Raw genomic sequence first — 25,187 nt, forward strand, 5'->3', positions numbered from 1 at the left:
GTTAACTTCATTCAACTTAATATAATAACTCCTAAAAATTAAACTTTATAATTTTCTCACTTTTGAGACAAAATATATAAATTCAGGTAATATCTGTTTATAGCACTTGAAAAATGTCTATAAACTTAAATCACTACAGTCTATAAGGTACATACCATTTAGAAAATACAATTGGTCAAACATTATTCTTTTCAGATAAATACATAAAAAGGTGGAAATCAACATTTGTAGCATGAATAGGTTTGATTAGCAAATGTCACCCATGTAGATGTGATTGTCTAATCAACAATGTGTGCCTGATTCTAATCACCATTCTACCTGAGAAATCTGTAAATTACATAGTGAGTTGTAATCCCCCATCCACTACCAGAACATGCCCTGTAATATAGGGTGATTCTAAGAGAAACACAACTGCATGTGCCACATCAATAGGTTCTCCAAATCTCCCAAGAGGGATATTTTTCTTTAAATGTTCTTTGTTCAAGGCTTTCGTCATATCTGTATGAACAAATCCTAAAGAGAAATGTTTGCTTAGTAGAAAAGAGTAGATACTAAGATAGTTGCTCAACCTCAGATAAAAATAAGTTTGTTCCAGAAAACTTGAGGTTACTAATAAACTTTATTTAGGAAATAGTTTTGCTAGCAATCAAGTAACCAAGTCTACATTTTTTTTTGACTTATTAACTTAATGAACATTTATTGAACACTAAAATCTTTGATTCCCAAATATTTGGCCCAACTCATAGCAAAATGTAAGTGGGCACATATAAATATGAATAAAATTATATTCTTTAGGGAACCTAAGATTTAAGGAGGAATTAGTCACTTGCATCCCTAATTATAAGGTAAGGAAGTCTAGTGAATATCCTTATAGAGGTATAAACAAAGTACTATAGAATTGATTAATTTTCACTTGAGTGGGGTAGAGGGGTGGAAGGCAGGGTAGAGGGAAGGAAGGCATCACATGAACCGATTTGGCACTATGATGATTAGTTCCATTTGCTAGGACAATTGATGAGTAAAAGACCAGTATTCCCAATATTCATATAACAAAAAAAATTGTAGTCATATCCAATGCTGATAGTATACACAAAAAATAAAAACTTTAACGTGACATTGTTGTGTTCAATAAAACTTGCAGAGAATAGGTTCTAAAGCAGCGGTTCTCAACCTGTGGGTCGCGACCCCTTTGGAGGTTGAAGGACCCTTTCACAGGGGTCGCCTAAGACCATCGGAAAACACATATATAATTACATATTGTTTTTGTGATTAATCACTATTCTTTAATTATGTTCAATTTGTAACAATGAAATTGGGGGTCACCACAATGAGGAACTGTATTAAAGGGTCACGGCATTAGGAAGGTTGAGAACCACTGTTCTAAAGTATAATGTTCTGTAGTATAAAGTACTTTGTAATATATTCAGCAACTATTCCTAAATGATTTGCATTATAGATATATGTAAAGACTATAGATTTATTAATATAATCTCATGATTAATCTAAGATATAAAAACACACATTACCAATAAAATACTTAACTTATGTAATCAGTGTTCACTATTCAATTATTTAAGCAACTAAGAAGTCCTCATAAAAGGAATAATTAGAAAAATATTTAAAAAATTTAAAATCATAAAGAATAAATGGATTAATATTAGACATAACATGTGAAGTAAAAGTTCAATGTGCAATATCAAAAATACAGTTTCCAAATTGCCTTGTGTTAAAATGAAACTAGTTATAGCTCAAACTAAAATCAACCTAAATATACTGCCATTTAAAATACCAGGTTAATTAATTTTGCTTATTAGCAAAATAGATACAGACTCATAGATAGAGAGCAAGTTGACAGCTCTCAGGGGTGGGGTGGGGAATGTCTGTGGAGGGGTTTCACAAAAAAGAAAGGAAAAAACCTCATGGACATAGACAATAGTGTGGTGACTGCCAGGGGACGGGTGGGGGGAAGTGGAGGAAAGTAATGGAGAAAAAATGGTGATGGTAGGAGACTTGACTGGGGTAGTAAACACACACACAGTGTACAGATGATGTGTTGTAGAATTGTGAGCCTGAAACCTATATAATTTTGTTAACCAGTGTCACCCCCAATAAATTCAATGAAAAGGAAAAAAACCAAAAAAATCGATTAAATTAAATACCAGGTTAAAAGTGAACTAAGCACTGGATTAAGAGTTTGTACTAAGCCAAAGGTTTATTATGCACTCTATGTAATTATTTAATTTTTCCTTGCCTTAGGTTTTCACTTACAAATATCTAAACAGTTGCTTTTAAGTCTTGTGAGAAATAATCATAGATTTTTCTATCATGAAGCCCAGGACAATGAAAGCTTTATTAAGGAAGAAGCTAGAAATAAGCTGAATGTATTTCAATAAGGAACTAGTTAAATAAATCATGGTACATCAACACAATACAACAATGTGGAGGCATTAAAATGATTCCACTGCAAAACATCTACACTAATAAAAGAGAAACATGGTAATTAGCGTACGGCCACTACCCTTCCCATTGGCTAATCAGCGTATCCTTATGCAAATTAACTGTCAGCCAAGATGGCGGCAGAAAGCCAGGCAGCTGGAAGCGAACATGAGGCTTGCTTGCTCCAGGGACTGCAGACTCCAACATTCCCCGCCTGCCTTGCCGGCCTCTGAGCTGGCAGTTTGAAACATTCTAACAAATATAGGCCGGGATCTCAGAGCTGGAGTTATACATTGTTTCGATTATAGAACCGAAACAAACCAGATACCTGCTCTCAGAGCTAGAGCCAGAGCTAAAGCTGGCCCAGAATAAAATAAAAAAAAGGAGCGGTTGGGAGCTTCAATCAACAACCACCAGCCTGAAAGCAGCCCTCAGCCCCTCACCCAGACTGGCCAGGCACCCCAGTGGGGACCCCCACCCTGAAGGGTGTGTGACCAGCTGCAAACAGCCATCATCCCCTCATCCAGGCTGGCCAGGCACCCCAGTGGGGACCCCCACCCTGATCCAGGACACCCTTCAGGGCAAACCAGCCGGCCCCCAGGCCTCTATCCTATATAGTAAAAGGATAATATGCCTCCCAGCACCGGGATCAGCGGAGACGCGAGGCCTCCTGGCACCGGATCAGCGTGACAGGGGGCAGCGCCCAAACCCCCTTCCCCCCCCCCCCCCCCCCCAGGCACTGCTCTGTGTGTGACAGGGTAGAGCCATAACCTCCCCATCGGCCCTGCCCTGAGTGTGACAGTGGCTGCGCCCCAACCCCCTGATCGGCTGGGCTCTGTGTGTGACAGGGTGCGGCGCCCCAACCCCCCCCTCCCCCCACCACAGGCCCTGCTCTGTGTGTGATAGGGTAGAGCCATAACCTCCCCATTGGCCCTGCCCTGAGTGTGACAGTGGCTGCGCCCCAACCCCCTGATCGGCCCTGCTCTGTGGGTGATAGAGGGCGGCGCCCCAACCCCCTGATCCGCCCTGCTTTGTGTGTGACAGGGGGTGGTGCCCTAACTCCCCTATTGGCCCTACTCTGTGCGTGACAGGGGGGAGCTCCTCAACCCCCTGATCGGCCCTGCTCTGTGCATGACAGGGGGGAGCTCCCTAACCCCCTGATGGGCCCTGCTCTGTGAGTGACAGGGGGCAGTGCCCCAACCCCGATTGGCCCTGCTCTGTGCGTGACAGGGGGTGGCGCGGCAACCTCCCCATCAACCCTGCCTTGAGTGTGACAGGGGGTGGTGCCCCAACCCCCCAATTGGCCCCACCCTGAGCATGACTGAGGTTGGCATCGCAACCTCCCAATCCACCCTGCTCTGTGCATGACAGGGGGCGGCGCTCCAACTCCCCAATCAGCCCTGCTCTGAGCCCGACCAGGGGCTGCACCTAGGGATTGGGCCTGCCCTCTGCCACCCAGGAGCAGGCCTAAGCCAGCAGGTCGTTATCTCCCGAGGGGTCCCAGACTGCGAGAGGGCACAGGCCGGGCTGAGGGACCCCCGCCCCCAGTGCACAAATTTTTGTGCACCGGGCCTCTAGTTTAATATAAAATAAAACATTTGTATATTTAAAAAGTAGGATACCAATGAACTTAGTTATACTGCTATTAAAAGGTACAAACTTGCAGTTATAAAATAAGTAAGTCACAGGGATATAATATACAGCATGGTGACTATAGTTAATACTGTATATTTGAAAGTATATAAGATAGTAGACCTTAAAATTCTTATCACAAGAAAAAAAAATTGTAACATGTTAGAAGAGGAATGTTAACTAGACTTATTGTGGTGATCATTTCACAATGTATACAAATATGGAATCATTATGCTTTACACCTGAAAGTAATATAGTTACATATGTCATCACACCTCAATAAAAAATACATTAAAAAAAAAACACCAAAAAGCTTATACTAATGACTGGAAAAATATATTCCAAAATATTAATAGAGATTATCATTAGACACTAGAGTTAGAGGTAATGATTATTATTTTCTTCTTTTACTTGTCTGTACTTTCCTAAGTGTCTACAAGAGATATATTTTATTTTTTTTATTTAGAAAAAAAAACTTATTGAAAAAAGATGCACAGTACTAACTTCAAATTATCTATAATGAGGGTCTAGAATATAGCAACTATTTGTATTGTGTGTTTCACTGAAAGAAAATCTTAGCACATTTATTTACCTATTTTTAATTGAATTTATTGGAGTGACATTGATTAATAAAATTACATAGGTTTCAGGTGTACAATTCTATAATACAACATCTATGTATTTTATTGTGTGGTCACCACCCCAAGTCGTCTCCTTCATTCACCATTTATCCCCCCTATACCCTCTTCTAATTCCCACAATCTCCCTTTCTCTCCAGTAATCACCATACTTTTGTCTGTGTCTATGAGGATTTTTTAAAAATTGATTTTCAGAGAGAGAGAGGGAGGGCAGGTGGGGGGAGGAAACAGAAACATCAATGTGAGAGAAATATCAAGTGGTTGACTCCCACAGGCGCCCTCACTGGGGATCCATCCTGAAACCTGGTTAGTGCATCACCCCATGCACCAAAGGGTAGCAGGTTCGATTACCGGTCAAGGGCATGTACTCAGGTTATGGGTTCCCTCCTCATCTCTGGGTGGGGTGGGTGTGGGAGTCAACCAAGTTATATGTCTCTCTCACATTGATGTTTCTCTCTCTCTCCCCCTTTATTCCCTCCCTTCCACTCTCTCTAAAAAGCAATTGGAAACATATCGTCAGGTGAAGATTAACAAAAAAATAAATGTATATAATTAATAAATAATCCATAATTCTAATATTTGTCATGTTATTAAAAGATCCAATAAAGAACATGATTATAATTACTACTGAAAATAAAGTTAATAAATAATCCATAGAATCAATTTATGGTGGAATCAATTTAATTGTACTATTTCAACTTATACTTTGCTTCTGACCAATGAAGCATATTCATACTATGAAACCTACTAAATATATATAGCCATTATTGAACAGCCACAATTTTAGCAACAGGTTTTTTTGTGTGTTTTAAATTGCACTGGAAAGATCTTTAGAAAAGGTTATACACTGTGCTCGCTTCGGCAGCACATATACCATAAAGGTTATACATACAAGTGCACTTCCATAACACTCATAAAACTTCCTTTTGTATACAAATTGCATTCCCACTATTTCGCCTGTTGCCTTGACAACTAATTCACACGAACAAAATTAAGCATTCATTCTTCAGCGTTTCCATAGCATCATACATGTATCTTTATATGCATCACATGCCACTGTAGTTATTTGTTTATATGTCTGTCTTTCCCACTGTACTTAGCTCCTTGTGACAGAGTATCTTATTCATTTTTGTAATTTTGGAACCTAACACAGCCCTTGAATATAAGAGACACTCCCATACGTAAGCCTGAGGAATGATTTATTATGCGTTAAGAACACTTACATTGCCCTTAAACCATCAGCTTTTAAATCATCATGACCTAAAATTAACTCTTCATTACCCACACCACTGCAATCTCCAAAAGAGAAGGAAGGAAACACATGCAATCCAAACCACAAATGATCTATTCTCCACATGGATGAACGAGGCTAACACTAAAATCAGTCAGGCTGTACAAAGCGTACCCAAACAGAAAGCAGTGCCAAGATGGCAGTGCAGCTTTTGGATTATTCTTTTTTTTAAAAAAATGGATGTACTGTATCTAAACCACAGTCTATCAAATGTTCATGGATTTACAATGCTTGAATTCAACCAGTCTCTGTGACAAAACAATGCATTGGGATGCCGGGACATTCTACAGCAAAAGGGCTATCAGAACATTTGACCAGCCCGGCTGGTGTGGCTGAGTGGTTGAGGTCAACCTACAAACCGGGAGATCACAGTTCGATTCCCGGTCAGGGTACATGCTTGGGTTGAGGGCTCTATCCCTAGTGGGAGACATGCAGGAGGCAGCTGATCAATGATTCTCTCTCATCGTTAATGCTTCTATCTCTCTCTCCCTCTCCCTTCCTCTCTGAAATCAATAAAAATATTTTTTTTAAAAATTAAATAAAAAAAGAACATTTGACCATTCCCTGATCCCTGCTGTTTCAACATCAGTGTCAAATAAAACACCAACTCTAGTGTCCAAGCTGCAGCCATTAGTGACTTGAAATGAAAAGGTGACAAAGTCTACTTCCTACTTACTCTTTCTTACAACCAATAAACTAAACAAAGTATCTTTTCTTAACATAGGTAATCAATTCTTTTTTCTATTAGTTAAGGTATTACAAATGTGTCCTCATCCCCCCCATTAACCCCCAAGCTCCCCCCTCCCCCACACTCATGCTCCCATCCCCCTGTTGTCCATGTCCATTGGTTTGGCTTATATACGTGTATACAAGTCCTTCGGTTGATCTCTTCCCCTTACCCCCGCCCTCCCCTACTTTCCTTCTGGGGATTGATAGCCTGATCACTGTTTCTCAGTCTTTGGATCTGTCCCTTTTCATAAGTCTATGTTGTTCTCTATAATCCACAAATAAGTGAGATCATGTGGTATTTATCTTTCTCTGACTGGCTTATTTCACTTAGCATAATGCTCTCCAGTTCCATCCATGCTGTTGCAAAAGGCAAGAGTTCCTTCTTTTTTACCGCAGCATAGTATTCCATTGTGTAGATGTACCACAGTTTTCTAATCCACTCATCTGCTGATGGGCACTTAGGCTGTTTCCAAATCTTAGCTATGGTGAATTGTGCTGCTATGAACATAGGGGTGCATATATCCTTTCTGATTGGTGTTTCTGGTTTCTTGGGATATATTCCTAGTAGTGGGATCACTGGGTCAAATGGGAGTTCCATTTTTAGTTTTTTGAGGAAGCTCCATACTGTTTTCCACAGTGGCTGCACCAGTCTGCATTCCCACCAGCAGTGCAGAAGGGTTCCTTTTTCTCCACATCCTCTCCAACACTTGTTGTTTGTTGATTTGTTGATGATAGCCATTCTGACAGGTGTGAGATGATAACGCATTGTCGTTTTGATTTGCATCTCTCGTATAATTAGTGACTTTGAGCATGTTTTCATATGTCTTTCGGCCTTCTGTATGTCCTCTTTCGAAAAGTGTCTATCTAGGTCCGTTGCCCATTTTTTTATTGGATTGTTTATCTTCCTTTTGTTAAGTTTCATGAGATCCCTGTAAATGTTGGAGATTAAACCCTTATCGGTGGTATCATTGGCAAATATGTTCTCCCATGTGCTGGGGTCCAACCCCAGCAGGTCCAGGGGTCCCCAAAGGTGTGGACGGAGTCGGCGAAGAAGGAATGGCACGGGGTCAGCGTTCAGTTGATCAGCATAGCGAGGTTCTCCCTCAAGGATCTCAAGCCAGGAACTCCAGCCGAGTTCTGGTCAGGATCTCCAGCGAAGTTCTGGTTAGGATCCAGCCAAGTTCTGGTCAGGATCTCCAGCCAGGTTCTGTAGCCATGTTCTCTTGCTAGGTTCTCCATCCAGCTTCTCCAGCCAGGTTCTCCAGCCAGGTTCTAGCCAGGTTCGGTCGCCATGTTCTGTCTAGGTTCTCCAGCCAAGATCTGTAGCCAGGCTCTGTCCAGGATCTTTTGCCATGTTCTCTCGCTAGGTTCTGTCTCTAGGTTTTGTCTAGGTTCTCCAGCCAAGTCCTGTCTCTTGGTTCTCTCTCTAGGTTCTCTGTCTTGTTGTCTTGTTACATCTGTATTTATACCAGTTGATTTTAATCCTGTCAATTTCTATTGCAAAGGTTAGGGCGTTTCTTATCTCCATTCCAGGGAGTAAAGATTATGTAGCTTAAGGGTGATTGTTTGTAGTTAAAGTGATTAACTACCCGCCTGGCACTTAGTTAAGAGGTTTTATCCCCTCCTTAACTTCAGGGAAAAATCCCTACCTGGGAAAACAACCTTTCTCAGAGAGGTGACCTTGGTTAAAACACATAGTGCTAAAGGGAGCAAACATATTAAGAACAGTATGCCATATATTCCAGGTCCCTTGAAACATATGCTGTGCAGATGTTTCTTCTCTGCGGCGACTGTGTCAAGCAGCAAGGATGGACTGGCTCCCGGCACCCAAGTAGTGGGTCTTCTTGTTGTTTTGTTGATGGTTTCCTTTGCTGTGCAAAAGCTTTTTATTTTGATGTAGTCCCATTTGTTTATTTTCTCTTTAGTTTCCATTGCCCTAGGAGCATTATCAGAGAAGAAATTCCTTCGGCATATGTTTGCAATTTCGCTGCCTGTGGATTTCTCTAGTATTTTTATGGTTTCCTGTCTTACGTTTAAGTCTTTTATCCATTTTGAGTTTATTTTTGTGTATGGTGTGAGTTGGTGGTCTAGTTTCATCTTTTTGCATGTATCTGTCCAATTTTCCTAACACCATTTATTGAAGAGACTGTCTTGACTCCATTGTATGCTCTTGCCTCCTTTGTCGAATATTAATTGGGCATAGTGGTTTGGGTCGATTTCTGGGGTCTCTATTCTATTCCATTGATCTATATGTCTGTTCTTGTGCCAGTACCAAGCTGTTTTAAGAACAGTGGCTTTGTAATACAGTTTGATATCTGGTATTGAGATCCCACCTACTTTGTTCTTCTTTCTCAGGATTGCTGCAGCTATTCGGGGTCTTTTTTTATTCCAGATGAATTTTTGGAACGTTCGTTCTAGATCTGTGAAATATGCCGTTGGTAATTTAATGGGGATTGCATTGAATCTACAGATTGCTTTGGGTAGTATGGACATTTTGATGATGTTGATTCTACCAATCCATGAACATGGTATATTCTTCCATCTGTTTATGTCTTCCTCTATCTCTTTTTTCAGTGTCCTGTAGTTTTTTGCATATAAGTCTTTTATCTCCTTAGTTAAGTTTATTCCTAGGTATTTTAATTTTTTTGGTGCAATGGTAAATGGGATTGCTTTTTTAGTTTCACTTTCCGTAAGTTCACTATTGGTGTACAGAAATGCCATGGGTTTCTTAGCATTAATTTTGTATCCTGCTACATTGCCGAATTCATTTATTAAGTCTAATAATTTTTTGATGGAGTTTTTAGGGTTCTCTATGTACAGTATCATGTCATCTGCAAATAAGGACAGTTTTACTTCTTCAGGTAATCAATTCTTAAATACTTATAGTAAGCTAGCACAAAATTCCATGGCTAACTGGCAGAGGTTCATGAAAACACTCATTTACTTCAAAAGTCAAGTAAATACTTAACCAAAATTTCTATCACACCATCTAATGCAGGGGTGGGCAAACTTTTTGACTCGAGGGCCACAATGAGTTCTTAAACTGGACCAGAGGGCCGGAACAAAAGCATGGATGGAGTGTTTGTGTGAACTAATATAAATTCAAAGTAAACATCATTACATAAAGGGTACGGTCTTTTTTTTTTTTTAGTTTTATTCATTTCAAACGGGCCGGATCCGGCCCGCGGGCCGTAGTTTGCCCACGGCTGATCTAATGAGTGATACTGGTAGATTCAAGTTTTAGCACATTTTTATTATCCTCTTAACTACCCCAGGCAACTTTATCAACTAGTAACTTGGCAAAAGGGAAGTAATATAAATGTAAAAGCTACAAAATTGGATAATTGCAGATAGTTTGGACAAGCCATATTAACAAAAGGACAAAAAAAAAAAAAAAAGACCTGAAAACCTTCTAATGATACCAAGGAAACCTAAGGGGCCATTACTTTTAAGCTTACCTTAGCTGGGAATGAAAAGATAAAGCTTTTAGTAACAGTCCTGACATAAACCTTTGGCTAGTCACTCTCTTTTAGGTCCCAGTCTTCCAAACAGTAAAAATGACTGGAATAAATGAGCTACAAGGTCCTTTCCACCTCACATTTTCCCATAATTAATATTTAAATATAAATATTTTAAAGATAATATAAAGTATGGGAGATTTTTTGTAGTCACCAGTTCATTACATGATTCTTTTCACAGTCATTTTAGAATTATTCTACCCAGATGTCAATCTATGAGTACCAATTAATAGGCCAATTAATGACTCCTTTCTCTATAAATAAAAAAATGAAGACTTTCTTTAGCTGTAGCAACCTAAACTATAATTCTGGTCATTATGATTTAATATGTTCGATTACCAGTTACAAACAGACCAAGTTCATTGGCTTTGTGTCCCATTTAATCCAACAATATTTTCAAGTGATGTGGAATACCCAAAGTCAGCATATAAAAGGAGCAGGTGCACAAAAAGGTTCCTCTTGACTTTCAGCGGTTCTCAACCTGTGGGTCGCGACCCCTTTGGTGGTCGAACGACCCTTTCACATGGGTCGCCTAAGACCATCCTGCATATCAGATATTTACATTACGATTCATAACAGTAGCAACATTACAATTACGAAGTAGCAACGAAAATAATTTTATGGTTGGGTCACAACATGAGGAACTGTATTTAAAGGGCCAGAAGGTTGAGAACCACTGTAAGGGTTTCTGATTTCACACTTGCTCTGCCTTACAGGTGCATTGCCTCTCTCTTGGCTTGGGTTTTCCTTCATGATTAACCCTTTGCACTCCGCTGTCCCCTCTCAGGGGACATCGGAATTCTAGCATATTACTCGGATGTCCCCTCTCAGGGGACATTGCAGTTTATTAGTGATTACGGGGAATTGAGTTATTTCAACGCAACTTTTTGAGACATGCATGTTTCCCTGAAGTTTTATCTTGAAATGGCACAAGAAATTAAATCAAAATATCGTAAAATTACTAAGATATATACAAGAAATGTCAGCGGGTTTTGTGTCGGACGAGAACGTGAGATGCGTGCTCACGACGGTCCGAGCACTTCGCGACGCCACTTGAAAAGAGCGATAAGGGGAGTTTGTAGAAGAAAGGTCGGTTTTCGAACATAGCGCGCACTGTATAGTGAGATATATAATTACAAATAAACAAGTCTACATCTGGAGGAAAAGATTTTCAAAGCTGAGCTCATTTTGGTTTGAAGCTTCGAGCAGTGCACATAGATCTAACGAGGAGAAAATCGGAAAAGTGATTCTTTTCTTAGTGAATAAATTGTTTGGTGAAAGCTATTTTGGTAAATATCATCTTGTCTGTTAGTAATAACAATTAGAAATTTTCAACCCATGCATTTATTCATATTTTTTATTAGAACAATGGCAAAGCGTCCAACCACGAATGAGTCTCATGACATAAGTAGTAGTGAAGATGAGCTCCAGATAGACCTCTATACAGACACGTTAGAAAGACTAACTGTAGAACAAAACGACAGCAGTGATAGTGATATCGTTCAACCTAGAAGGCGACGAATTGTTCGCATAGATAGCGAAAGCGATAATAGTAGTACGGAAGAAAACACACGGCAACATGACAACGTATCGTCAAGTGAACACTTGGATTGCGGGAAACGAGTTAAGTCGGCTCGAGTGAATTGCGCGTACTCCGCGGGAGCTGTCTTAACTCGGTTCATATAGATTTGCGGTGGAGTGCGGGAAACGTGTAAACTCGGGCCGATTGTAACTGCGTATTACCAAATATTTGTTTGTTTGCCGTTCACAAAGATACCTACCTGCGTATGCGAACCGCCATCTTATATTTTGGCGGGAAATTCACCCGACACCGTAGTGTTAAGAGTGGGAAGATGTTACCGAATCGGACGTTCCTCCAGCCATGATAAATTTTGATTTACACGAAGAAATAGCCAGACCACAAGTCCCGAGTAACATAAAAGAGCCCACAGACTATTTCACATTATATTTTACTGAAGAATTAGTAGACAGCATAATAAAAGAGACAAACAATTATGCCAAAGAAGAAATTGGAAAGAAACAGTTGCATACAGAAAGAATAATACTACGCTTCTTGCGTGGAAAGATAAAAGAATTATTACCATGCTCACCAATTATTATAACACAAACCTACAATCTACCCAGAGAACATTACGCGGTGGACATATCGTAACAGTCAGTAAGCCTGAAATGGTGTTAGAATATACGGCAAATATGGGTGGTGCGGATCATGCGAATCAATACGCTTCGACGTATTGTTTCCTCCGTAAATCGCTCAAATGGAGGAAGTTATTTTTTGGGGGGTTGGAAATGTGTGTGATAAACTCATACATAATGTATCGCATCGAAAAACAAACAAGTAATGAAACGCCAATGACACACCACAAGTTTGTCAAGACACTCGTTGACCAATTAAAGGGCGATTTTCGTGTATCGAGAACACGTCCATCCACATCTTCTGCGGACAATAGATTAAACAATAAACTACGTATTCCCGATGTGGGACAAAGAAAACGGGACTGCATTGTGTGTTCTAACAGGAAAACACCTGGTGGCAGGCGTCAAACCACTTATTACTGTCAAACATGCACTAATCAGCCTGCAATGCATATTGGGGAGTGTTACAAAACTTATCATACTGTACAAAATTATAAACAATAAAATATTGTTTTGCAAATATACATTCCTCGATGTCACCCAATTCATATAAGTCCAATATCATTATAATACGTTACTTGGTTCCAAAATTATACTAAATAATACGAGGGTCTGTAAATGCACGTTTCTGCCGCAAAGTAGCGTCGAGTAGCTGGTAGCCAATGTCCAGAATGGTTCGGAGTGCAAAGGGTTAACAAGAACACAAGTGTTCCTGATGGATTCCCTAAAGCAGTGGTTCTCAACCTTGGCTGCACATTAAAATCACCTGGGAATCTTTTTTAAAATCTTGATTTCTGGGCCTCATCCTCCGGAAATTCTGTTTCTTTGTTACTAATGTTGTGGACCCACTTCATAACAAAGAAACAAAATTTCCGGAGGATGAAGCCCAGAAATCAGGATTTTAAAAAGATTCCCAGGTGATTCTAATGTGCAGCCAAGGTTGAGAACCACTGCCCTAAAGGAAGGCAGCTCTACTGCAAGTTTCCCACTGTGACTTCTACTATTTTGAAAATTCAGTAAACAGCCACCTCTCTATCCATCTTCACTGTTGGCCACAAATCTCAGTTCCTCCTGCACATGGAATAGAACTTGTTGGTGCCAGAGTCCAAGTGTTCTCATTTCTGTTACGACGCACTACCACCTTCCTCCCCGTGACATTACACAATGAGCTTCCACTGGGTCATTCAACAGGCAACTGCTGCCAAAATCACTTTAAAATCTTATTACTTCATGGAGTGACTTTAAAAAAAAAAGATTTTTCTTCCTCCTGAGTCTGTGTAAGTATCTTTTTTCCTTCTAATTTTTCTTTGTGTTCAATTTCTAACAGGAATCTTGGATAGCTCTCTTAGGTACAATGAAGTCCAGTGAAAGGGATCTTGTCTATTTGGAAAAGAAACATTATATGACCTCTAGCAATTCTTGATCTGTACAAATACTGACTTTCTGGAGTAATGAGAGATCAGTTAGTTATGAGAAATGAGTAGATCACATGACTACTTTGTGAAATGTCCAAACGATATCACCTATGCAGCCTTGTTTATTTCCTCTGGATTGTACTGTTATTAAAAGTATAGGAGATTATAGAGCTATCCAGAGATTTTAAATATAAAGATTTATTGTGTTCCCCACCCCTCCCCGCACACACACACATACACACAACTGAAATTCTTACATTCTTTTCTTAAAAAAAAAAGTTTTTATTTATTTCAGAGAGAGAAAGGGAGAGGGCGAGATAGAAATATCAATGATGATAGAGAATCATTGATCAGCTGCCTCCTGCACACCTCCTACTGGGGATCAAGCCTGCAACCTAGGCATGAGCCCTGACTGGGAATCGAACTGTGATCTTTTGGTTCATGGGTTGATGCTCAACCACTGACCCACACTAGCTGGGCCATTCTTAATTTATAACCGATTTTTAAAGTACAAGTTTCTTTTGTGATTTTAGTTTGGGAGTAATCATTCAGTAAAAGATGCAATGTGGTTTATGCAATCAAGACAACCTGTCATTACTCTTGGCCTCCTCCTTGAGGACGATGCACCAACTGGCAGTGTGGCCATGGAGGTCCTGTCAGGACGTAGGAAGGTCCTCCTGCATTTAGTTACTGAAGACTCTAGAGACAATGCAAATTCCACGTTCATGCACCAATATGCTGAGAAGTGCCTAATGATGCTGTTGTACTTACAATCTTTGCAATTATTATATAAAGCCATAAACATGCATAAATTATGTTTAAAAAGAAAAAAGAAGTTTTCACTGACCTGGAGCAACTACATTCACTGTAATTTTCCTTCTTACTATTCTTTAGCAAGAGCACGTGAAAATCCGAAGATTCCTTCTTTACTAGCACTGTACATAGACTGACCAGTATTTCCTTTTAAACCAATAATACTTCCTAGACATAAAAATTGAAAACAAATTCAAACCAATTTAATGGGGTTATTTGGATATGCAGATAATTTATACTAAACAAAGAACAAATCATTGTACCTTCTCCTTTGCTAAAATTAGGAATTCTAGCCATTGTCACTTGAGTGGTAAGAGTCTGAATCTGCTGCAGATACACAGAAAACAGGATTTGAAAGATGCTTATTTGAAACCTCAAATGCCAAACAGGGTTTCAGAATTGATCCATTAAGTGAAAGAAACCCACTATCATCTCTGAATAGGTCGCATGATGAAAAATTCTACAGTATTTACAAAGATGTACAGCAGAAAGAAGTTAAAGCCAGAAAAAGTTAGATGATGACTCATTAATTTTATGGTTCTATAACATAGACAGAAGGAAACATTCATTTCCACCTAAGAAATAGTTCATCTGAAGATAAATCTCACTAAATTTGAATTACTGTCCATCTAACTAAGAAAAGCTTCAATTACAAACTTTTGGTAAAATTGCAATTTAGTTACCTTCAGTGATGTTTTATAACTTGCATTGCCTACTAAAGATTCTTGGGTAGTCTCATTTTTTTGAATATGAAAGAATAACTTATAATTCAAATAGCAACTGCATGCAAATAAATTCAAGCAAAACATTAAGTGGAGAAGTAATTTTCTGCACTAGTGACCTGTACTTGTAAAATTAAGCAAGAACCTCTCACAAAATGTTTGAAGTAATTTTATTTTAGAAAACATTCCAAATACTTTTTATGTTATAATCAAGTCCAAGATTAAAATGTTTATCTACATTATATCTTAATAACAAAGAATAACAACAGTAAAGCACAGAAAAGAGAAAAGAGAGAGCAGACAGAGGAAATGCAGATGAATAAACAAGGGTATTTGGAAGAGAGAGCAATATGGAGGACACAAAAAAGAAAGAAAAATACAGGCATGAAAGAAAGGCCAAAGGAAGCTATAAAAGCTTTGGTTCATGCCACATACTATTGTTCTTCTAGTCAAAAGTGGTAACTTCTGAAATACCATCAATTTTCTAGAAGTTTAAAATAGTCCTTTCTGGCCGAAACCGGTTTGGCTCAATGGATAGAGCGTCGGCCTGCGGACTGAAAGGTCCTGGGTTCGATTCCGGTCAAGAGCATATACCTGGGTTGCAGGCACATCCCCAGTGGGAGGTGTGCAGGAGGCAGCTGATCGATGTTTCTCTCTCATCGATGTTTCTAACTCTCTATCTCTCTCCCTTCCTCTCTGTAAAAAAATCAATAAAATACATTTTAAAAAAAATAGTCCTTTCTGTAATAAGATTCTCTTAACTTATTTTAAATTATCTAATTTTATTTACTTTAGCACAATTCTAAAGTTTGGCATGACAAGGGAATGATGTGGATTTTTAAAATATATCTAAAAGGGAGATATTTTAGAGTTAAACAAATATACCCCAAGTGATGTATATAGGCCGTATACCAGCAGCTTACAAGAACCTAAAAATCATTATGTGCTGGGGCTCAGTGGCTAAGCATTGACCTATGAACCAGGAGGTCACGGTTCAATTCCTGGTTGGGGCACATGCCCAGGCTGAGGGCTCAATCCCTAGTGCCTGAGGCAGCTGAACAATGATTCTCTCTCATCATTGATGTTTCTCTCTCTCCCTCTTCCTTCCTCTCTAAATCAATAAAAAAATTTTTCAAAAATCATTATCTGGCTGTGTTAGAAAACAAAGGTCGGCTCACTTACTAATCTGTTATAAGAAAATTAATCTCATATTTTTAAGGGTAAATGTCAAAAATGTTCTAATGCTTATTAGCATAATATCCTTCTCTCGCTTTCAAAAAAGAAAAACCCTACATCAGTTTGGAAAGACATTTCCTATATTAAAAAGAATAGGGTCATTTACTTCAACTAGGAAATATTCCCCTCTAGTGGCTTTTTAAGAGGCAGGTAGTATGCCATTATTTTCAATTATCAAACTGAAATAACATTTCAAATCATTTTGCATTTTAAGGTCTACAGGCACATAGTACACAGTTGATTCACCCCATGAGGCAGATGAACTGAAGACAATAGGTTACTTATATCAAGGCTTAAAAAAACTGAAAAAGTTACTTCTTTTCTTAAAAGCTTTCTCTGAAACCTCTGTACTTGATTTGTCAATGACCCAGGCAGCTGCTTTAGACATCATTTTTAGGCCCCAGTATATAACATGTTCAATTCCTTCTCCACGTTTTAAAAACTAGGTTTCACATAAAAATCAGGATGTCCAATTTCTCTTTAAAAATCAGAACAGCTGGCAAAACTGGGACCACATTTGTGCATAGCAACATTCTACTGGATCTGAGCAGTGGTAGCTCCTACCATTCCAATGGCCTCTGGACACCAAAGCTGGGTCTTTTGTCATTTATCACATGGCTTGTGCTGTCATTTTTCTAATACCTGGTGGTGTCAACTCATTCCACACCTACTTGACCACTATACAGATGTGAATTTGAGATTCCTGTTGTACCCATTCATCAGTTAATCAAATCCTTTGTCCACAGATAATAAGATGACACATTTCATCCCAGTTTCACCCATGAACAAATTCCAATTTAGTCAATTAAATATTTTTTGGGTACTAAAAGATAACTATAAATTCACAAAGGTGAAGACTCACCTACATTAACAATAGATCCTCTCTGTTGTTGAATCATAGTTTTCATGGCAGCTTTGCAGGTCAGCATGGAACCTAAAAGGTTACTATAAAGCTGAGTTATCACATCTTCAGTTTTCGTTCTTACTAAAAGGCTATCCCTAGAAATAAAAAGCACATAAATTAAAAACAAGATAAAACATCATCAAGAAATATATAACATTTTTACTGAGAGTATAAAAAGTGCTTCATATCTCAGCTGGAATACCTAGAAAGTCCCATTTTAAACTTGGTTTGAGAGGCACTAAAACAACAGATATGCCAGAAAGGATCTGCTTGGAAGCCACCTTCCTATCTGCTCTCAGGTAGAGTAGCTAATATTCCTAACTGTGAAAACTGGTGCCACATAACCAAAATAGCTGGAATTAACTGAGCAATTGCCATGCTAAGCCTTCCTTGTTTAGAAAAAAAAACAATAAAATTATATATATATATATATATATATATATATATATATATATATTCCCACGTCCAAAGGCTGTTAAATCGCGTTGTTTACCCATATCTTCAGAAAAAAGTCACTTCTATTGTCGTGGTAAACAACCTGCTTCCCTATTTATAATGGTCTGGCCCTCTAGCAACTTCAGCGCGAAATTATAGCTAATTTGCCTACACACGTCAGGTGGTCATAATAATCTGGCCACTCAGTGTGTGTGTGTGTTTGTGTGTGTGCGCTCGCATGCGTGCGTGCTAGAGAGGCCTGGTGCATAAAATTTGTGCACTCAGGTGGGTCCCTCAGCCCAGCCTGTGCCCTCTCACAGTCTGGGAGCCCTCAGGGGATGTCCGAATGACAGCTTAGGCCTGCTCCCTGCTCCCTAAGCCGTCAGTCAGACATCCTTAGCGCTGCCACGGTGGCAGAGGCAGGAGAGGCTCCCGCCACCGCCACTGTGCTTGCCACACATGAGCCAGGCTTCTGGCTGAGTGGTGCTCCCCCTGTGGGAGCACACTGACCACCAGGGGGCAGCTCCAGCATTGAGCGTCTGCCCCCTGGTGGCAGTGCACGTCACAGCGACCAGTCATTCCACTGTTCGGTCAATTTTCATATTAGCCTTTTATTATATAGGATACTTCCAAATATTCTGTCCCAAACTCAATATAAAAAAAAGACTTGCTGTGATTCCATTAATGTTAAATTCATGAACTGACAAACTTTATATATGATGACAGAAATCAGAATAGTGGTTACCTATAAGGAACTATTAACTGGGAAGACAGAGCTTTCTGAAGTGCTGGAAAAGTTCTAGAGCTCAACATGTTGATTACAATGTTTAAAATGATGGAACTGTACCCTTATTGTATTACCTCAAAATAAAAGAATCTATGGATTGTGTCAGAGCACGCAGCAGGAGCCCCACACGAGCTCTGGTGCTCTGACTGGTTCTGGGTGGCTGTCAGTCCATGTGTTCTTCTAAATTCTCCTAACGAACTATGCCAGGACTGGTTCCTGCTTGAACCCTGTCCACTATACTAACTGTTGGGAACTTAGTCCAAGTTCCTCCTTTATCCTCTGCTCACTAGTAACAGGTGTGGGGTCTGAGCCCCTCTGCCTGGGGCTGGACCTCCTAGGATGCCGGGTCTTAGACAGAGAAGCCATGAGAGGTTGTGGGTGTATAAGAATGAGTCTTTATTGCTGAAGCCAGTGACCTTATAGCCATCAGACAAGAACAGTCCTCACAGCAAAGTCCATACAGGCAGGCATCCAGACACCGGCTGGTGAACATATACCTTTCCCATAAAGCAGCATCAGTCTCTGTACCCACAGCTATTAACTGAACAGCCTCATGCTGCCTCCTAGACTCACCACCTCACATCGTAGTGGTATCTGAGCTCTCTGGCTCCACAACTTCTCCTGTCTCTCCTGCCCAGCTGCTCTCTCTAGCAGACTTCTTCACACACTCCATCTTAGCTGCTCTCTCTCCATACTCCAGCAGACTTCTTCTCACTCCCACCTTAGCCTATTCCAGCCCGGTCCAGCTAACTAGCTAGTTAGTAACCTAGTTTTATACCATTTAGACAAAGAAGACTTGGTGCCAACAGTGACTTCAATCATATTGGCTACTGAAGGGCAGTGAACCGTGTGTCCTTGCACTCGCTCATGGTATCTTGGCCTGATTAGGATTCCCAAGCTCAGAGTCCTTGAACATTCCCTTCAGGCACATGCTCTGTGCTCCCACAGATTGAGAAACCAAAATTTAAAATACAGTTTTTATTCCAATTTGTGACCAACCTGTTAATTCCACTTGCATTTACTAAAAAGTTAACGGGGTCCAAAATTTTCTCCATTTCTTCAAGTACATTTTGTACATCATGTTCTTTGGCATCATCTCAGCTGAATGCCAAAGGACCACTTACACTAACTTGTAACTTGAATTGAAAAATTACCCAATGCACATTTGTTAAGCATCTACTATGAGCTAGGCCTGTGCTAAACTAGAACATAGGGATGAAAGATGATGTCATGGGTTCCTGCTCCCAAGAAGTTCAATCTAATAAAACTGGAGTGGGGGCAGTGGGGAACAAGGAGAAATAAAGTAATAGTACAGAATATACACCTTAAAACTTGTTTTTAATCAACAAAAAGGGAAAAGCCTTTTGTGGGGTTCATAATGCTTTGTAAAATTTACCTAACAATACTTTTATCTTTGACACTGACCCCACCTACTCAATCCATCAATCTTCTGGGTTCTATATTTCTTTTTGAAATGTATGTCTAATTCTCTTAGGGTTTTGTCCAGTTGTTTTCCTGGTCCTGCCCTGAGCATAAACTCTAGAGTTCCTTTTTTCTTTTTCTTCTTCATTATGGTACATGTTTTATTATTATTACTTTTCCTCCTCCTCCTCCTACTACTATTACTATTATTCAAGCCTGACCATTAGGAGAGATAAAATAGGTAGCTGTAAAAAAAATTTTAAAAAATGCTAAAACTACAAACCATGAAAAAAAAAATTTTTTACTGAAAGCAACAGTTATTTCTCTTTTTTAAAATGTTCATTTTTTCAAATGTTTAAAAAACAAAAAGTGACACTTCAAAGAGCACTCTCTATTTAATAATACAGCATTTTAACACTCTGAAATGTAGATTTTTTTAACTACTTATTTCTGGCAGACCCTGCCTACCAGTTAACACTAGAAGTGCTCCCTCAAGCCTTTAAAAACAGTAAATCATTGGGAAGTCACACTTCTGGGTGTAAGCCACTCATGGAACATGACTCAAAGAAATGGAAGGCCCCGAGCATCCTGTGTCTCACTCGTGGCTTTCATCTGAAGAGCTGCTGGGTCCACAACAACCCTTGAAAGCTCAGCCAACAGTTCCCATCTAGTCCAGCAAACATGCTGGCTGCCATGACTCCATAAGGACCACCTTGTTTGCCCCTTTGTCAAAGTAACATAATAGCAAGGAATATGAGCAAGAAGCATTCACTGAAACTCTCCCTGGTCTATAACTTGGGGGTGTGTGTTTTCTTTTAGAAAGTCTAATATTCTCCTAACCAGTGTAACCAATTAGGGTGAACTAACGTTATTTTAAAGGTTCCAGCCACCAGGTGCATCCCCAGGCCTCTAGTCCTGGTAGTGAACGAGATGCACCTGTCCATCCTAGCAATTAAACAAACGGCAGCATCTTAATACCTCCTTACCACCAAGAGACTGAAATTCGGAAAACAAGTAACTGATCCATTATGAAACAGGAAAAAAAAATTTTTTTTGAGGTTTTAATGTAATTAAAAAGAATCTGGCAGAACAAAATCTCAAATTGTCCACTTGTATAAGTCACCAAAAAGATTTAAAAACGAATTAAGTGCTTATGGAGGCATTAAAGCAAAGAGGTACATCTCAAAACTGGCTGGTTCTCAAAACATCTCCATGCAACAGTTTGGGGCATCCACACACAGGCAGGAACAGCCCTCAGCGAAGCTAAGCCAGCTTTTCATGCCTGACACGCCTGCCTTTCCAGCCTCCACTCCCTCCCGCCCAGCCCTGCCTCCCGGGCGCCCGCGATCTTGCCCTGATGGGTGAGCCCTTTGCCCTACATACAAAGTTAGCTGCTGTGTGGCTCTCCTTCCAGACGCCAGAACAAAGCAGCTCCCAAGGCCAGCACTAGGGGGGCGGGTGCCTATTAACGGGGCGCCTCGCAAGACAACTAAGTCTCAAGGAGCGGCAGGAGGCGCTCTGCGGGAAACAGGACGGGACGGGGGGCGTGTGTCTCTGCACACACGTGGGCAGCTGCATTTGTTAAACCTCAGAGCCTTAGCGGCCATGCCCGCTCCCTTTACAAACTAGGGGACTTAGGGCGCTTGGACCGCAGACACACAACTGGACAACTCCACCCCGACACGACCTCGGGGGAGCCGGAAACTCGGAGGCAAAGGAGTTCAGAGTGTGGCGAGCCCTGTCCAGATTCGCGACTTTTATACCACCGCCGCTCAAAAAAAAAAAAAAAAAAAACTCAACCGCCGCGAAAAATAGCCCAACCGCTTCGAATGGAAGCACCTCCACTCCTCCTCCTGCCGCCGGATTCCGACCACGCAGGATACCCAGGAAAGGCGCTAAGAGTAAGGAGTCGGTGCGCCAACGTCAGCCCCGCCCGGGTCCCCAGGCGCCCCACCGTCAAGGGAGAACGCGGCCGCACTGCATGCTGGGACTTGTAGTCTTGATGCGGGAAGGAAAGGGGCGTGGGCATGATGCTCCGTGAGAAGTGTACTCCGTACCCCTTGGCACCTGGGAATCAAGCTTCAGTGGCCAACCACTCCTGTTTACCTGTAATTGCTTAATGAGATTACTAACACTCTGGACTTTCCATTTTACAATCAGGACAGTCCCCAGCAAACCAAGACAAATTGATCACCATTAGAACCTAAAATATATGCAATTATAGGCAGATTTTCGCCTGGGATGGGGGCTGTGGGTGTCCCTAACCCCAGTGTTCCAGGGCCTACTGTACACTATTCGGAGTTCCAGTGTCTGCCTTTCATCCAGTGTTTGTCTTTGACTGGGGAATGCATGCCCAACCTGTTGAAGTAGTGGTCCCTAAGTGTCAAATTCATACCAAAACCTACCCTACCTGATCCTTCCCCCAAGTTGCCATAGAAATGGGCCTCAGCTGGACATTACCATTCATCCCAAAAGGGCATTGCAAAGGCAGGTGCCCTGTTAAAAACAAAATATAATAGGAGCTTAAGAAGTATTAATTGAATGATTGAATACTCTTTCAGGATCAATAAAACAAGCATTAGCTGCTGCTGCAAACAAAAATAGGTTCATGCAATTCTAAAGATATGTGCTGAGTACTCACAGTTAATAAGCTAAAAGCTGAGCGATTGTTACAATTATACTATAAAAGGGAAGCCTTGATATAATATCATTTCATTAGGGATGGTTAAGGAAAGTGTGAGCCACATTCACTACTACTACTACTGCTAAAAAAAAAAAAAAAAAAAAAAGTGACAACAGGACTAAATACACAGGAAACACTAGGGAGTAGTCCAAAAACGAAATACAAAATTCTATTAATACCAAAAAAATCAGAGAAAAGGGAGAAGAAAGAAATGCATGGAAAAGCTAGATTTGAGGGCTAGATGCAGCCTGAAGGAGAAGAGAGAAAACTAAGCAAATTATCATTCTTTAAAATATTATTTTTATTCCACCTAGATCCAAAAGGAATTTGAAATGACTTACAAAAATTCATGAGTACAACCTCATGCCCATTAGAATAGCTACTATCTACACTATCTACATTAATAAGAGAGAAATATGGTAATTAGCGTATGACCGCTACCCTTCCCATTGGCTAATCAGCATATCCTTATGCAAATTAACTGTCAGCCAAGATGGCGGCCAGCAGCCATGCACTGAAGCGAACAGGGAGGCTTGCTTGCTCCAATGATGGTGAACTCCAACGTTCCCCACCTAACTTGCCGGCCTCTCAGCTGCAACTCTAACCAACTATGTTGCAAATATAGAAGCTAAACAAAACCCCAGAAACCTGCATTAGTCAGCCGGGCTTCAGCCAGCCTGACCGCAACATTGTATCAAATACAGAAGGTAAAGGCCAGAAACCTGCTTTCAGCAGCGAGGCCTCAGAGCTAAAGCTGGCCCAGAATAGAAAGAGAAAAAAGAAAAAAAGGAGCAGTTGGGAGCTTCAGTCACCCGCCAGCCGGAAAACGGCCCTCAGCCCCTCAGCCAGACTGGCCAGGCACCCCAGTGGGGACCCCCACCCTAATTCAGGACACCCTTCAGGGCAAACCAGCCGGCCCCCACCCATGCACCAGGCCTCTATTCTATATAGTAAAAGGGTAATATGCCTCCCAGCACCGGGATCAGCGGAGCAGCAAGGTTCCCGGCACCGGGATCAGCGTGACAGGGGGCAGCGCCCAAACCCCCTGATCGCCCTGCGGCTCTGTGAGTGACAGGGGGCGGGGCCACAACCTCCCTATCTGCCCTGCTCTGTTAGTGACAGGGGAAGGCGCCCCAACCCCCTGATCAGCCCTGCTCTGTGCCTGATAGGGGGGAGCTCCCCAACCCCCTGATCGCCCTGCGGCTCTGTGTGTGACAGGGGGGAGCTCACCAACCCCCTGATCGCCCTGTGGCTCTGTGTGTGACAGGGGGCGGGGCCACAACCTCCCTATCTGCCCTGCTCTGTTAGTGACAGGGGAAGGCGCCCCAACCCCCTGATCAGCCCTGCTCTGTGCCTGATAGGGGGAAGCTCCCCAATCCCCTGATCGCCCTGTGGCTCTGTGTTTGACAGGGTGCGGCGCAACAACCCCCTGATCAGCCCTGCTCTGTGTGTGACAGGGGGTGGCGCCCCAACTCCCCAATCAGCCCTGCTCTGAGCCTGACCAGGGGCTGCACCTAGGGATTGGGCATGTCCTCTGCCACCTGGGAGCAGGCCTAAGCCAGCAGTTCGTTATCTCCCGAGGGGTCCCAGACTGCGAGAGGGCACAGGCCGGGCTGGGGGACCCCCCTCCCTCCCCCCCCAAGTGCACAAATTTTTGTGCACCGGGCCTCTAGTCTTATATAATAAAAGGCTAATATGCAAATTGACAGAACAGTGGAACGACAGGTCGCTATGACACACACTGACCACCAGGGGGCAGATGCTCAATGCAGGAGCTGCCCCCTTGTGGTCAGTGAGCTCCCCGTGGGGAGCAGGCCTAAGCCGTCAGTTGGACACCTTCTGAGGGCTCCTGAACTGCAAGAGGGTGCAAGCCAGGCTGAGGGACCCCCCACCCCCACCCCATGCACAAATTTCATGCACCAGGCCTCTAGTTAAAAAGAAAATAAGTGTTGGTGAGGATGTGAAAAAACTGGAGCTCTTGTGCACTCTTGTTGGGACTGTAAACTGTTGCTTTGGAAAACAGTATGGTAGTTCCTAAAATTAAAAAAAAAAAAAAAATAGAGCAATTGCATATAATCCAGCAATTCCATTTCTGGGTATATACTCAAAAGAATTGAAAGTAAGCTCTGGAAGTGATATTTGTGTACCAGTGTTCAAAGCGGCATTACTTACAATAGCTAAATCATTGAAGCAACCCAAGTAACCATCCAGGAATGATGGATAAGTAAAATGTCACACATACACAAATATTATTTATTCTTAAAAGGTAAGGAAATATGCTGCAACATGGAAAAACCTTGAGGATGCTATACTAAATGAAATAAACCTGTCACAAGAAAGATGAATACTATATGGTTCTACTTATATGA

General features: G+C 41.2%; 1 pseudogene; it reads right to left on the reverse strand.

Moving 5' to 3' along the window:
- Positions 1 to 334: 334 nt before the first annotated feature.
- Positions 335 to 22,164, reverse strand: LOC139011390 (3-oxoacyl-[acyl-carrier-protein] reductase-like; annotated as a pseudogene).
- Between the last annotated feature and the right edge of the window lie 3,023 nt (positions 22,165 to 25,187).

The sequence above is a fragment of the Myotis yumanensis genome, unplaced genomic scaffold (assembly GCF_028538775.1).
Source record: "Myotis yumanensis isolate MYYU_CA2020_CCGP unplaced genomic scaffold, mMyoYum1.0.hap1 SCAF_5, whole genome shotgun sequence".
Classification (NCBI taxonomy): domain Eukaryota; kingdom Metazoa; phylum Chordata; class Mammalia; order Chiroptera; family Vespertilionidae; genus Myotis; species Myotis yumanensis.